Genomic DNA, 15,215 nt, shown 5'->3' with positions numbered 1-15,215 from the left:
GTTCTGTTTCATGTAAGAAAGATAAAAAACAAAGCAAAATAAAACAAAAAAAACTTCTCAATTTGAGCACAGAATAGTAATTACTAGATTCTGGGAAGGGAGTGAGGGGGATAAAGACATTTTGGATAACAGACACCAAATCAGTTGTAACTGGGTCAAAGGAATAAATTCCTAATTTTACACAACATCATTGGGTGACTATAGTTCATAATAACCTATTATGAACAAAGAGAAAAAAGGAGTTATGAGGCTCCAATATAAAATAATATCAAAAACAGGCAATGCTGATCGTTCTGATTTGATCAGTACACATCATATGGATGTATTGAAAGTATAGCTGATAGATACGTACAATTATTGTTGATTTTAAAAATTTTGAGGTGCTTTATGATCCAGGGTACCAAAGTCCTGTCTACTTTGTTCACTACATTTAATTTCTTTACATTTATTTGTTTATTTTTATGTATTTGAAACACAGGGTGACAGAGGACAGAGACAGACAGACAAACAGAGGTCTTCCATCTGCAGGTTCATCCTCAAATGCCCTCAACAGCCATGACCAGCCAGCTGGTCCTAGCCAAAGCTGGGAGCCAGGAACTCCATCTGAATCTCACCTATGAGTTGTAGGGACCCAAGTACTGGAGCCATTATCTGCTGCCTACAAGGTGCATTAGCAGGAAGCTGGATCAGAAGTGAAGGTGAAAATAAATCCCAGGCACTCTAATATAGGATGTGGGTATCCCAAGAAACAGATTAGACAGCTGCACCACAATGCTTGCCCAATGAGTGGGGTTTAATAGCTAAAAATGAGAACGATATTTGGATACCATAGGCTGGAGAGGGAAAATGTCTCCAAAGAGTAGATTTTTCCCACAGGCAATCAAGGTAAATCTGATAAAGCAAGTGACTTCTGGAGGAATTAACCACGCTCTTGCTGGTGTCTTCACCAGTTTCCTTCCTTTCCTCTCCTCCCCTCACTCCCAAGTGTCTCCTTTCCCCAGCAGTGTCGACCATCAGGTCATATGATGTTCAGGAAAAGCAACTTGTCTAGCCCCTTTCTGAACATAAGGCTTTGCTTATTGGCTTCTAGAACTAAACTAAGAATTTGTTTGTTTAAGATCTTGACTTAGATGGTATTCCTTCAATAAATTTTTCTCAGCATTTCCTGGCTCCAAGTATATTCTGCTCTGTGCTGCTATCATTCTCAGGGCTTGTGCCATAACAACATATATTGTGGTGCACTGAAGTGGTTTGTATTTTAGCCTATCTTCTCAAGTGGCAAGAAGTCTGGGACTATCATACTATTGTCAAATGATATGTGAATGATAATGTGTTACCAAGAAGTCCTAAGGAGGATTTTAAGCCACTTTGAGTGGGATTGTTCTTATTTCTTTTAAAGTGTTGTATTTGAAGCTGATGAGTTTGAAGTCTTTGGGGTGAGGGGGTTATGGAACCCTGAAAATTACATTGTAGTTGTAGCTAGACGTAGGGCTAACTTGGTTTGGGAAATAGAGGTTAAGCAATCACTTTGAAGGCTAAATCTGAGAAGGTTCCAGGTAAACCAGGATGAGCTGGTATCACCCACTAGGAAATGCAAAACAACAGCAAGCTTCCCCTAAATGCTGTCCTATGCCCATAAATCCAAGCTGAGGTTGTATTAGTGCTGCCAAATGTAATCGCTTATTTCACTTTTTTATTCTTTGGCTAATGGAAAATTATGTCTTAGTGTAAAAGCACTCACCCTGTGAATAGCAGCTAATCGAGGCTAGGGATTCCCAGACTCTGCCAATTTATGTTGCTTTTAGCATACCACAGTAATTTGTTCTCTGAAACTCACCCTTTATGCCTTGTGATGTAACTGAAAGTAAGAAATTTCAAGGAGGGACTTTTCCCTTTGGATGTTTTGTTACAGATCCAAGTGCTTTTGTGGTTGTTTGTTGTTCTTAACTCTCAGAAGCTACTTGAGGGAGAATTACTTTCATCCCTCAAGAGGAGATATTGGGATGGAACATAGCATTCACACCCAAACACTTCAGCACTATTTGAATTACACCAAAGTGAATTGAAATTTAATTCAACTCACTCCGTTATTTCTTTATTGAACTCCTTGTTTTCGCTCGTCGAAGATGTAGTTGGTGAGTGATAGAACAAAGATAAAAGATTATACAAGATTTTGAGGGATTCATCTTCTTATTCAGGACATGAAATGGAAGAAATATATAATGTAGCTGGAAGTGCTTACCAGGAGCATTTAAAGTCAAGAGAGTAGCATCTACTTAGCTTATTCATTGGCTTGGAATCTTTGAAATCATTACAAATTTCACCCATTCAGCTCAAATTATTTCCTGGACCATCAAGGATAAAAAGTGTCCTATGTAATTGTGGGGACAGGCTACACACATATGGAATCTGCAGAGCTGACCATGTGGATAAGCAGGCTGGTAATGTTGGACATGAACTCCACTCCAGCCTGCAGTCGGCATTTCTTCACGAAAGCCTCAGCTTTGCTCCTGGCGTCTGTCAAGTGATTGAATCAGGCTGACTCAGGTTATTTAGGATAATATTCTTTCCTTATTTGGGATAATCTTCCTTCCTCAACTGATTATGGACTTTAATCACATCTACCAAGTTCCTTTATAGAAACACACAGATTAAGGTTTGATTGAAAACAAGGAAGTAGAGGCCAATCAAGCTGACAAATAGAACTGACCATCAGAACTCATTGTTTTGTAAAAGTTAGGGACTCAATAAATGCCACAAATGCCATAAACTTACTCATAATCCTAAAGGTGCCTTTTGTTTGAGTGACTGACAGGCATCTTTATCTCCTGGAATGCTAAGAAGAGTGGTGGCTAGCGTATAACTCCTATATCCAGATCAGCAAAGCTTCCCCTGCCAGTTCCAAATTAACTAAACTTTCCTGCCTTAGTTTCCTCATCTGAAAAAAATGGGAAAATAATAATATGACCCATGTCTCACAATGATTCAATGCATTTACACAATATGCTTAGAACATATCTGATTGCTCATTAAACGCCAGTTTTTATTCCATTATCAATAATGAGTCTCAAAGAAATAGAAGAAATTTAAGAAAAATCTTTTTAATTTTAATTTTGTTGAAAAAGATAACATCCAAATACACAGACTAATGAAGAAAACTGGCTTCTTCATCCTGGACCAGAAAGAACTATTCCTACTACAGCTGCGTGCTCCTGTGCTATTTCTTGCTAGAAAAGTGAGATCAGTTGACCGAGCCATTACAATAATAGCAGATACGTTTGCCTACTTCACTTGTAGAAATGTTGGTGTTTTTGTGGCATTTCTCCTATGGTAGCCACACTGCTTTCTCCAGGATGGTTGTGGGAACAATCTACAGCATTATTTTTGCTGTTTGCTTTCTGAAGGTGAAATTGGAGGCACAGAGCCAGGCTGTTGGACTTACAGTGGGGAGCAGCAGGTTTTTGTGGAAAGGATCTGATCTTGGCAGTCACAGCTCTCAAATCTGGAATTCTGAGTCTTTCCATGTACTAGATTGTGACCTTGGGCAAGCTACTCCCTTGAAGCCTCATTTTGAGAGTAACTTTTTTATTTGGTATAATTTCAAACCTACAGAAAAGTTGCAAGGAGAAAACAAAGACATCTTTCTCAATCCATTGATTGTTGAAACTTTCACATTTGCTGTATCATTCTTTATGTGACTGCATGTATATATTTATAGATCTGTGGTTTTTCTCAATCATTTACAAGTAAGCAAGAATATTTGCTTGCATAAACAGAGTACAGTTATTAAATTTAAGAAATTTAGCATTAGTGTAATCCTATTACCTAATGGAAGGTCGTATTCAAAATTCACCAGCTGTCTGCAAAATGTCCTTTACTGCTCTTTTTTTCTAGTCTTGAATGCAATCAGAAAGATCACACATTTTATTTAGTTGTCATGTCTCTTTTATCTTCTTGAATCAGATTTTCATTAACTTTCTTGAACTTGACAATTTTTGAAGAGTACAGCAAGTTATTTTGTAAAATGTCTTTCAGTTTGGGTTTGTCTGAGGTTTTTTCATAATTATATTCAAGTTATACTTTTTAGAAAGAATAGTACCTAACAATATGTACTTATGATGTCACATCAGGGGACTTGCAAAGTCAGTCAGTCTCAATATTGGCAATATTGACTTTGATCACTGGTTAAGATTTTTGAATTGTACAGTTACAATTGTATCTTTTTAATTAGTAAGAAATATGTGGCAATATATCTTTGGAGTATATATGAAGATATGCTGTTTCTCATCAAACATTCACCAGCTATGTTTAAAAATCCACTGAGGCCAGCGCTGCGGCTCAATAGGCTAATCCTCCACCTAGCGGCGCCCGCACACCAAGGTCTAGTCCCACTCGGGGTGCCAGATTCTTTCCCGGTTGGCCCTCTTCCAGGCCAGCTCTCTGCTGTGGCCCGGGAAGGCAGTGGAGGATGGCCCAAGTGCTTGGCCCTTGCACCCCATGGGAGACCAGGAGAAGCACCTGGCTCCTGCCTTCGGATCAGCGTGGTGCGCTGGCCGCAGCGCGCCAGCCGAGGTGGCCATTGGAGGGTGAACCAACAGCAAAAGGAAGACCTTTCTCTCTGTCTCTCTCTCTCACTATCCACTCTGCCTGTCCAAAAAAAAAAAAAAATCCACTAATTATTCTTGCTGGATCCATTATAACTATGGTAGAAACAAAATGGTAATTTTTTTTCAAAATGATAATTTTTAAACACTTTTTCATTATGCCCAGAGTTTTAGAGTCTTAGTTGACATCTGCTGTAAGGAAGAGATTTCTTGCCCCTTCCCCTCTCCATAGATATTTATTTAATATATATTTATTTACTCTGGATTTAGTATTTAATTTAATGGATTATAATCTGTTGTTTACTTTGATATTCCTTAACCTAGAAAGAATTTTGAAGGGCATAATTTCCAAAATAAATTTCCGGCAAACCCAATGTCAAGCCAAAAAAACCGTTATGCCATTGTATCTCATAAACAGGACTGTGTTCATGGGGTGCATGAAGCATCTAAGCTAAGTGATTACTGAAAACCAAATGAGTGAAGCAGTGTTTTTGTAGGTGTTCTGGTGTTGTGGGTGTTGTATGATTTTAAAAACAAAAAATAGAATTTGGATACAGGTAGTACATCCTTCTTTGCTTACACTTCTGGGAGTTTGGACAAGTGTGTAGTGCTTCATTGCCTCCTGCCAAAATTTCCAGATATCCTGGGCAAACAGTGTTCTCCATCTCTAAGATTTTTTCTTTGTCCAGAATGTCATAGAAATTGTATTATATCAAATGCAGGTGTTTGTGTCTGGCTTCTATCACTTATCTGGATGCTTTTGATATTTCATGCACTGCAATGTCAGGGTCATTTTTCTTGCTATGTGGTATTCCTTTGCCTGGATGTATTAGTTTATTCCTCTGTTATATGCTTTACTTTCAATAACTCAGTATTGCATTACTCTCTTCAAATCCTTCCTCAGCCTTTTCTTATTTTCTTTTTCTGTTCATCTCCATATACACTCTTAAGAAGGTGAAGTACTGTTTTATTTGGCCAGACCTGAGAATAATTATTTGATCCTATCTTGTGGTTGGAGTCTGTGAATCACAATAATTTTGTATTATGCCAAAAAGCTCTGCTATTTACTAACTGTATGATCTTGATCACATCACCTCATCTCTTGGTGCCTGTATTTCCTTATTTGTGGAGTGGAGATGACAAACAGTATCTACAGACTTGAGTTACGAGCATTAAATAAATTCTCAACTTTAAATGACTTAGAACAGTGCCTGGCATGTTTTCAACTTTCAGTGTATGGGCTGTTACTATCTGGAGCCACTGGGACACGTGGAAGTGTCCTTATTTTGAATAAATACGTAGCATATGAGTAGGTGGACTACAAGTTTGGTCTTGCATAGGAGGAGAGTGGTCCCATCGTCTGGGAAAGGTGGATTTCAGCTGAGGGACAGAAATATTCAGCTGTAAGCTATGTGCTCACCCCATAGGTGGTCACAAAGAGTTTCTGTATTTCTTCACCTCATTTTGCCAGTGGAAAGCTGCCTAATATGTCCTCATACATTCCCTCCATTGTTCCTGCTCTGAGATAATTGGATTGACCTGGCTGGTGTAAAAGCTGTGTCTGTGTGAATTACGAGTTTGGCATTTATCTGATTCACACAGTACCCTTAGCAATAGAAGCACAAGACTGCTGGAAAATATTGCATCTTAACCCTTGTGTGGGCTCTCAGGTCAGGCTGCTGCTGTGGACACCTTACTCTGCTTCAGTGTTACTCTGTGCTCATTTTCAATTCTGTCCATAGCTCCAGAAAAGGACAGAAAGAACTATACCAAAACCCATTTTATTTCCACTTTATTCTGACCTCTTTGAGCCTCAAATGTTGAGCAATTAGTTCTCACCATCTAATTTGTAGCTCTCACACCTCCATAAAATTTTCTGTGTCACCCATTGCATCCACTGTACTGGAAGATAATTCCTTTGTCTATATTATTCTTTAAACTACACCTTACTTCATTTATATAAACAACTTTTGAGATTTTAGGGTCCCTTTTTTTTTTTTTTTTTTTTTTTGACAGGCAGAGTGGACAGTGAGAGAGAGAGACAGAGAGAAAGGTCTTCCTTTGCCGTTGGTTCACCCTCCAATGGCCGCCACGGCTGGCGCGCTGCGGCCAGCGCACCATGCTGATCTGAAGGCAGGAGCCAGGTACCTATCCTGGTCTCCCATGGGGTGCAGGGCCAAGCACTTGGGCCATCCTCCACTGCCTTCCCGGGCCACAGCAGAGAGCTGGCCTGGAAGAGGGGCAACCAGGACAGAATCCGAGGCCCCGACCAGGACTAGAACCCGGTGTACCGGCGCCGCAAGGTGGAGGATTAGCCTATTGAGCCGCAGCGCCGGCCTTAGGGACCCACTTTTTTATAGATGTGGATTATTTTTCTTGAGCTTCCTATTTTTCCAAGAAGTCTAATTTCCTACAAACCCTGAAGTAATTATAAAATAGTATCAGAATAAGTTATCACTGTGTTATCAGCATCTGATAGGAAAACAAAATCTTTCCAGTTTGAGCCTTTTTAAAATAATAAAGTATTTTATTCAAATTATACAAAAGTTAGATTTTTTTGAATATTCTATTTCCTCAGAAACCTGAATATAACCCTACCATTCAACCCAGCCATAGCACTCCTTGGAATTTACCCAAAGGAAATGAAATTGGCAAAGAAAAAAGCTGTCTGCACATTAATGTTTATTGCAGCTCAATTCACAATAGTTAAGACCTGGAACCAACCCAAATGCCCATCAACAGTACACTGGATAAAGAAATTATGGGACATGTACTCTAAAGAATACTATACAGCAGTCAAAATCAATGAAATCCGGTCATTTGCAACAAGATGGAGGAATCTGGAAAACATCATGCTGAGTGAATTAAGCCAGTCCCAAAGGGACAAATATTATATACGCTCCCTGATCGGTGACAACTAACTGAGCATCAAAGGGAAACCTGTTGAAGTGAAATGGACACCATGAGAAACAGTGACTTGATCAGCTCTTGTCCTGACTGTTGATGTACAATGTAATACTTTAACCATTTTAGTATTTTCTCTTTGTTTTGTTCTAGTACTATTGGTTGAACTCTGTGATTAACACACAATTATTCTTAGGTGTTTAAATTTTAACTGAAAAGTGATCCCTGTTAAATATAAGAGTGGGAATAAGTGAGGGAGGAGATGTACAATTTGGGACATGTTCAATCGGACTTGCCCCAAAAGGTGGAGTTAGAATCATGCCAGGGGATCCCAATACAATCCCATCAAGGTGGCATGTACCAATGCCATCTCACTAGTCCAAGTGATCAATTTCAGTTCACAATTGATCACACTGATAGGTCTAAAAGTCAAAGGGATCAAACAAGATTAGTGTCTGCTAATACTAGCTGATAGAATCAAAAAGGGAGAGAATGATCCAACATGGGAAGCAGGATACACAGCAGACTCATAGAATGGCAGATGTCCTAAATAGCACTCTGGCCTCAGAATCAGCTCTTAAGGCATTCGGATCTGGCTGAAGAGCCCATGAGAGTATTTTAGGCATGGAAAGCCAAGACACCCTGGAAAAAAAAAAAAAGACCTAAATGGAAGATCTCTGCAAGTGAGATCCCAGTGGAAAGAACAGGTCATCAAAGAAGGAGGTACCTTTCTCTGAAGGGAGGAGAGAACTTCCACTTTGACTATGACCCTGTCGGAATAAGATCGAAGTCAGCAAACTCAAAAGGTTTCCACAGCCTTGGCAACTCATGACTAGAGCCTAGGGAGATTACTGACACCATAAACAAGAGTGTCAAATTGTTAAGTCAACAACCAGAGTCACTGTGTACTTACTTCTCATGTGGGATCTGTCCTTAGTGTGTTGTCCAATGTGAAGTAATGCTATAACTAGTACTGAAACAGTCTTTCACACTTTGTGTTTCTGTGTGGGTGCAAACTGATGAAATCTTTACTTAATATATACTAAATCGATCTTCTGTATATAAAGATAATTGAAAATGAATCTTGATGTGAATGGAATGGGAGAGGGAGCGGGAGATGGGAGGGGTGTGAGTGGGAGGGAAATTATGGGGGGGGAGCCATTGTAATCCATTAACTGTACTTTGGAAATGTATATTTACTAAATAAAAAATAAATTAAAAAAAAGAAAACATAAAAATTTGCCTAGAGTGCTGCTACCTGGGGAAAAAATTCTTTTATCCACTGTTTATTTTCCAGTTAATCTACACGTCTATCCATAAACAAAACAAGAGCCTTGTATTTCACTCCCTATGGGAATGAGTATGCTTCTACATGCTTTTATGTGGCTCATGATTTTATCATTTTTTGTTACCCACTAAATAACATGCACATATATATACATACTTACATGTCTACATACTTAAATCTATTTATATAGTATTTTCTCAACAGTTCTATGCAGAGTTCATGAAAGCACACATACACACATACACACTCCTCAAAGAAGAAATATTGTGGGAAAACAGTGGCCAGTGTTGTAGCACAGCAGGTTAAGCTGCTGCCTCTGATGCTGGCATCCCACATGAGCCCCAGTTCAACGCTTGGCCACTCCACTTCCAATGCAGCTCCCTGCTAGTCTGCTTGGCAAAGCAGCAGAAGGTGGCCCGAGTAACTTGAGCCACCGCCACCCATATGGGAGACCTGGACAGAGTCCTGGGCTCCTGGCTTTGGCCTGGCCCAGCTTTGGTTGTTGCTGTTATTTGGAGAGTGAACCAGTGGATAATAGAACTTTCTCCTTTTCTCTCAGTAACTCTATATTTAAAAAAAGAATGTCACTGTTTAAAAAAGGAAAATAATGAAGGAGAGTTGGCTTTCAACATTCCCACTCTTTCCACCACATGGTTTCTTCTTGTTCTGTAAGTCTCTAGAGACGTGCAGCTTTCTTGAGTCTGCCAATCCCACATCAAGTCTTCCTTTCAGTTGGTGGGCCAGCAAGAAATGGAAAAAAGTTCCATGTCAGACCTTATCCTTACAAATACTTGCATTTTAATATTATCCACTTCTCTCACCCAAAGAAATGAACCACCAAGTAAGAAGTTTTCATTGCACATATGCAACTACATGTTTCATAAACTGTGAACCCTGGAAACTCAGACTTATATATCATGCTGTGTAGCAGTTTTTAAGATTAGTTTTTAATAAGCTTTTAAGACTTTTCCAGAATTAAAATTAACACTGAATGGTGACTGTTGTGCACCCTGGAATCATATTTATGGACGTTACTGCTTTAACAGTTGGTAATTGTCCAGTAGCAAGCAGCAAGTGTAGGAATTGGAACGGGTGAATGGTGTGCTGGAACAGTGTTTGGGACATTAATACGACATTCGTGTTGGGGGTAACCTGCAAGAGCAAGTGGATGGCAGAGAAAGGAATCATCTGGATCAGAGTTTAGTGATCCTGGAGGCAAATCAGAATCATCTGTAGAGTGAGAAAGGCACCCCTAAGGCTTGCAGACAGGAACAAGTGAGTCCTATTATCTGGAGGTTTGTCCAGGGTGCTTTTGTTTTGTTTGTTTTCATGCTTTCCAGATTTTTAAAATTATTTACCTGTTATTGTGGTGAAATATGTATAATATAACATTTACCATTCTAACCATTCTGAAGTGTGCAATAGCCAAGAGATTTTCACTTGGGCCCCATCTGAATTGTAGTTAATGGGAGGGGAAAGGTCTGTGCACTGGGGAGGCAGAAAGCTTTCAGAACAACGCAACTTGTCATTAAATGTAAATTAGTCGGCCGGCGCCGCGGCTCACTAGGCTAATCCTCCGCCTTGCAGTGCCGGCACACCGGGTTCTAGTCCCGGTCGGGGCGCCGGATTCTGTCCTGGTTGCCCCTCTTCCAGGCCAGCTCTCTGCTGTGGCCAGGGAGTGCAGTGGAGGATGGCCCAAGTGCTTGGGCCCTGCACCCCATGGGAGACCAGGAGAAGTACCTGGCTCCTGGCTTCGGATCAGAGCGATGCGTGGATCAGCAGCGCGCCAGCCACGCTGGTGAACCAACGGCAAAGGAAGACCTTTCTCTCTGTCTCTCTCTCTCACTGTCCACTCTGCCTGTCAAAAAAAAAAAAAAATGTAAATTAGTCTATGACACCTGTGACTTTTAGCTAATTACTTAATGAAGTAATAAACTAAACAATAAAACATTTGAGCTTTGAGGCCTAAAGAGGCAATGAATGACGGAAAATTACGAACATTGAGAAAAACAAAATTTTCATAAATTATTTGTCTACTTCAGGGCTTCTTTTGATTTGTAAGTATATCCCAGCTTTATAACACAAACCTTTCATGATAGTTAGCTAATGTTTGGAGCTCACATTGTTACTGGTTTTCTTATTAATAATTTGAAATTAATAAGCTGTATGGGTTCTTGTCTCATATTCAGAGAAGAATTCTGAATACTGGCAAAAATAAACCAGGCAGCATGGTAAGTTTTTAAGCTTTTTATTTAGTGAGAGAAATGCATAGGAGAATGAAGACTCTATCTAAAAGAGAGAGGGAAATCTGGAATCATACTGAGCACCAGGAGCCAGGCACGTGGAGGGGTATGCAGGCCAGGAAGCATGGAACGGGTCGCCCGAGGGCCACGCGCCACGGAGGTACAGGGCAGCAAGGGAATTCAGGGCAGCCAGGAAGAAGAAGGGCAGAGGAAAAGAGGGCAAAAAGGGCCGGGCCCACTGTGTTTCAGGCCTTTAATCCACTTGCAAAGGGGAGTGGTTAATTACCTTCATTGGCAGGTGGGCACACAGGTAGTGGATGAGAGCACACAGGGGGCGTGGTGAAGGCATGGTCTTCCAGCTCACAAACCTGATCAATTTTATCCTGTATGACTGCCTACATCAACATGATATATATAAATCTTCACCTAAAATATCACCAAGTGTTGCTATCATTGTTAAAACTAGTGTGTAGATGCCTTATCTCAGAATGTTCTGAACTTAAATCAAGCTAAACAGAATAAAACAATTGAAATCAATCTTCCCTGTGCATATGCTAAATCAGCAAATGTAAAAGATTTAGTTTTTTCTCATTCTCTTCCACTTACTTTTCCCAGCAATGGCAGCTACCACCTCACCAAGACAACAAAGCTTGTTAATAATCATATATTTTACTCTCAGCTTCTTTTCAGTGGTCATTAAATGCATAGCACTGGAGTTTGTACAAAAGAAACAAACTACTATACCCTGTTGAAATCACCATGTTGGAATGTGACAATACCTCCAGAATAAAAATAAAGGAATATCTTCATAAAGCAAGTAGTCAATGAGCCACCGAATTACAAGGAGCAGTTCATCAAAGTTGATGTACAACACATTTTCTTTAAGATTTGAAAAGTCATGGTTAGGACAATTCTATACAAATCAAGGTCCAAAATCCTGATGACAACTGCTTTTCTTCCTTCCTTTTCCTTTTTTTTTTTTTTTTTTTTTTTTTAAGAGAGATCTTCATTTCACTGGTTCATTCCCCAAATAAAGTCAGGAGCTCAGTCCAGGTGGGAGCACATGTGTGGCATGGGCCAGAGCAGTTGGGCCATCTTCCCAGGTGTTTTCCTGGAAGCATTAGCAGGGAGTTAGAGCTGGATCCAAAGTGGAGCAGCAGGAACTCCGGAGCCATTGCTCCAAAATGGGATGCTGGTGTCACAGGTCGCTTGACCTGCTGGGTCACAATGCCAGCTCCTGATTTCCTTTGAACTTATAATGCATCATACCAGAAACAGATTTAAGAAAAGAGGAATCAGGTTCTACAAAATTCTTTCCTTAGAACAAAGTAGAAAGGCCATTTGTTTATGCTCAGAATCTTACATTGACTAAATCCTTTATGGATTAGACTAAACTGATCAAAAATCTGAAAAAAAAAATAAAAAAAATAAAAAAATCTATTCTCTGGAAGAGCTTTGGATATATTATTTTAGGCAATTTAGATAAAGGGGCAAATTGAAAACACAGCATGAACAATGTGTTTAATCAAGAATCAATATCTCTAATTAAAGGCAAAGAAGCAGATAGCTACCACTATTCTACTTTCTTGAGATAACATTGTACAACTTTTCAGGGAAATTAAAATAAACTTGTGGGGAGCAGCCCGGACTGGACTGAGTTACTGGAATTAAGACTTATTCTATGCATCTGCTCTCCCACAATATGGCGCTGGGAGAGAAGTAAACAGCTTCCGCACAGCTGCCTCCAGTTCAACCAATAAACTGTAGGACTTGCTCCTGATTGGAGAGCAGTGTACTCGGCGTGTGGGCAGCCGAGTTAGGATTGGCGGAGGAGGACTATAAAGGAGGAGAGAGACGGCATGCACCAGGAACATCTAAGGGGAACATCTAGCTGAAGGAACACCTGTGCAGCCCCCGAGAGAACCGGCCGGCGGTGTGCCGCTCCCCTGCGGAAGTGGGGAATGTGGCCAGGGGGAACTGCCCTTCCACGGAGGTGGAAGGGATAGTAGCCAACCCGGGAAGAACCAGCAGCAAACCCGGGGAGGGCCGAGCAGACGAAAGAACAGCGCAGGGTCCTGTGTCGTTCCTCCACGAAGAGGGGGAGCGACATAATGGTGCCGTGACTCGGATATGAAGCCTAGGCAGGGTTTAGTGTCGTTCCTCCACGAAGAGGGGGAGCGACATAAACTGCTAATAATGGAACTTCTAAACAATAAAATTTGCATGATACTCCTCAGTTCCACTGTGATTAGGAAAGGTGAAATGTCTCCTGCTCTGGGGTATCTTGGAAGGGACAAATAACCTTAACAAAGTGAGGCAGCCTAGATCCCTGGAGGGCAAATGAATTTGACAAGTTCTGGAGACTTTAGAGCTTCATAATAGAAGCAGTTTTAGGTTTAGGATGGAGTCACTCTAAAAAACTAGAAGTTACATCCCTTTGCTTTGGTTTACTTGAACTCCAAGACAGATGCATAGAACTTGTCTTACATCAAATTCCTGATAACTGAGTCCTTATTCCTAAAACCTGTTAGAGAACATCAAATAGGTGTCACACCAGCAAAGATGAGATTTGGATAGAAAGGCTGATGAAAAGAAGTTTTGATTGGAGGAATAACAATGGGATGATACAGGTGATTAAGGGTAGACTTATCCAGTGGTAACTGAGGGTCATTTAAGTACTTGGACAGAGGAGGGAAATAAAAAAGCTGTCTCAAGAGGATACTAAGATGTCAGGGTGCATAGTGATTAAAAGGGGAGTTGCCCATCACCAGAGAGATCTTGCTCTAAACATCCTTGAAATGGGCTGAATGTTAGTGGGAAATGAATTACCATTATATTCAATGATGGCCTGATGTATTGGAGGGGGAAGTCTTAGCTTTCTTAAACCCTGGCCACAAAAATGTGCATTGAAGGAGTTCCGCTGGCTCACGGTGTGCTGAACTGGCATATTTAGCTAGTTGTTTGCCTCCCAACATTGGTAGGATCAAGCTTGTGCAAATTGTCTTCTTCTCCTTGCTACAGTGTGAAAGTGCGTTCCTGAACTCAGAAAATGGTCCCTAAAGTATGTGGGCACTAAGATGGTGGAAACTTAATCCAATCATGATGTTTGGAGTTGGGTCTTTGAGAGCAGATTGATTGGATCTTTATGGTCAAGACATATCGATTGCATCCGGTGGCTTTATAAGAGCTTACATAGACATAGACATGCACTGTTCCCTGTCTCACCATGTGATGCCCTGTGCCACCCCAGGACTCTGCCAACAAGATCATGATCACCAGAGGTTGAACCAGAGGGGATCACCCAGTTGTAGACTGTGAACCTCCAGAGCTGTGAGCAAAATAATCCTTTTTATATGTCATACACCTTAGATATGTCAATATAGTAAGGAAAAACTGACGAGTGCACTGCTATTGGAGCCTATATGGAATTCAAGACCGACTGTTAAGTTTTGCCCTTGAGTATGCCATACCTAATCTCTGAGGACTCAGATACCCACAAGATAGACTGTGTAGCTATGACTCAGGCTGCTCAACCCCAGACCACTCATCTGACAAAGTGAATAAAAGACCTGGCATTGCTATTCATAGGATAGAATGAAGAATCTTCTGCCAGTCCTATGTGGAATCGCGATGAGTATTATCAGCATGGGAAAAGCAGCTATCTTTGCCTGTATGCGATCTCCCTTGCAAGAGACAGTAAACACTGAGAGTTTGTTTTGAAGCAGAAAAATATTAAGGAAAAAAAATTTAGGAATGGAATAAAAAGTGAACAGATGAATCCAGACAAGACTGGTGGCTTTACATAGCACTCTACAGGAAAAAAAAGAAAAAAGCTGATATAGATTGTATAAAAGATTGCAGGTGTTTAACGTGCCAGTTGTGGACATGACTAGCAAATATATGCCTTCAAAATGATGAATCACTCCCTCATGTACCTCTGGACTGATTGCTGCTGAGAGCTGTTTAGCATTCCAGTTTCATTGCTGAGTTCTGGACTTGGAGGGCCTCTAGTGGCTGTCACACTCATTAGGAAACAAGGGAACAATTGCTATGTCATCTGAAAAGTTTTATGCCCAGCATTTAAAATCTCACAGTTCTAAGATAGGTCTCCTTTTATGATAGTTACAGAATTTTCGAGTGACCAAAAAGTGGATGAAGTTTGTAATGGAGAAACAG

This window comes from Oryctolagus cuniculus, chromosome 14 (genome assembly GCF_964237555.1).
Source record: "Oryctolagus cuniculus chromosome 14, mOryCun1.1, whole genome shotgun sequence".
Classification (NCBI taxonomy): domain Eukaryota; kingdom Metazoa; phylum Chordata; class Mammalia; order Lagomorpha; family Leporidae; genus Oryctolagus; species Oryctolagus cuniculus.
The sequence above is the reverse complement of the archived record's forward strand: the minus strand, read 5'-3'. Positions refer to the sequence as shown.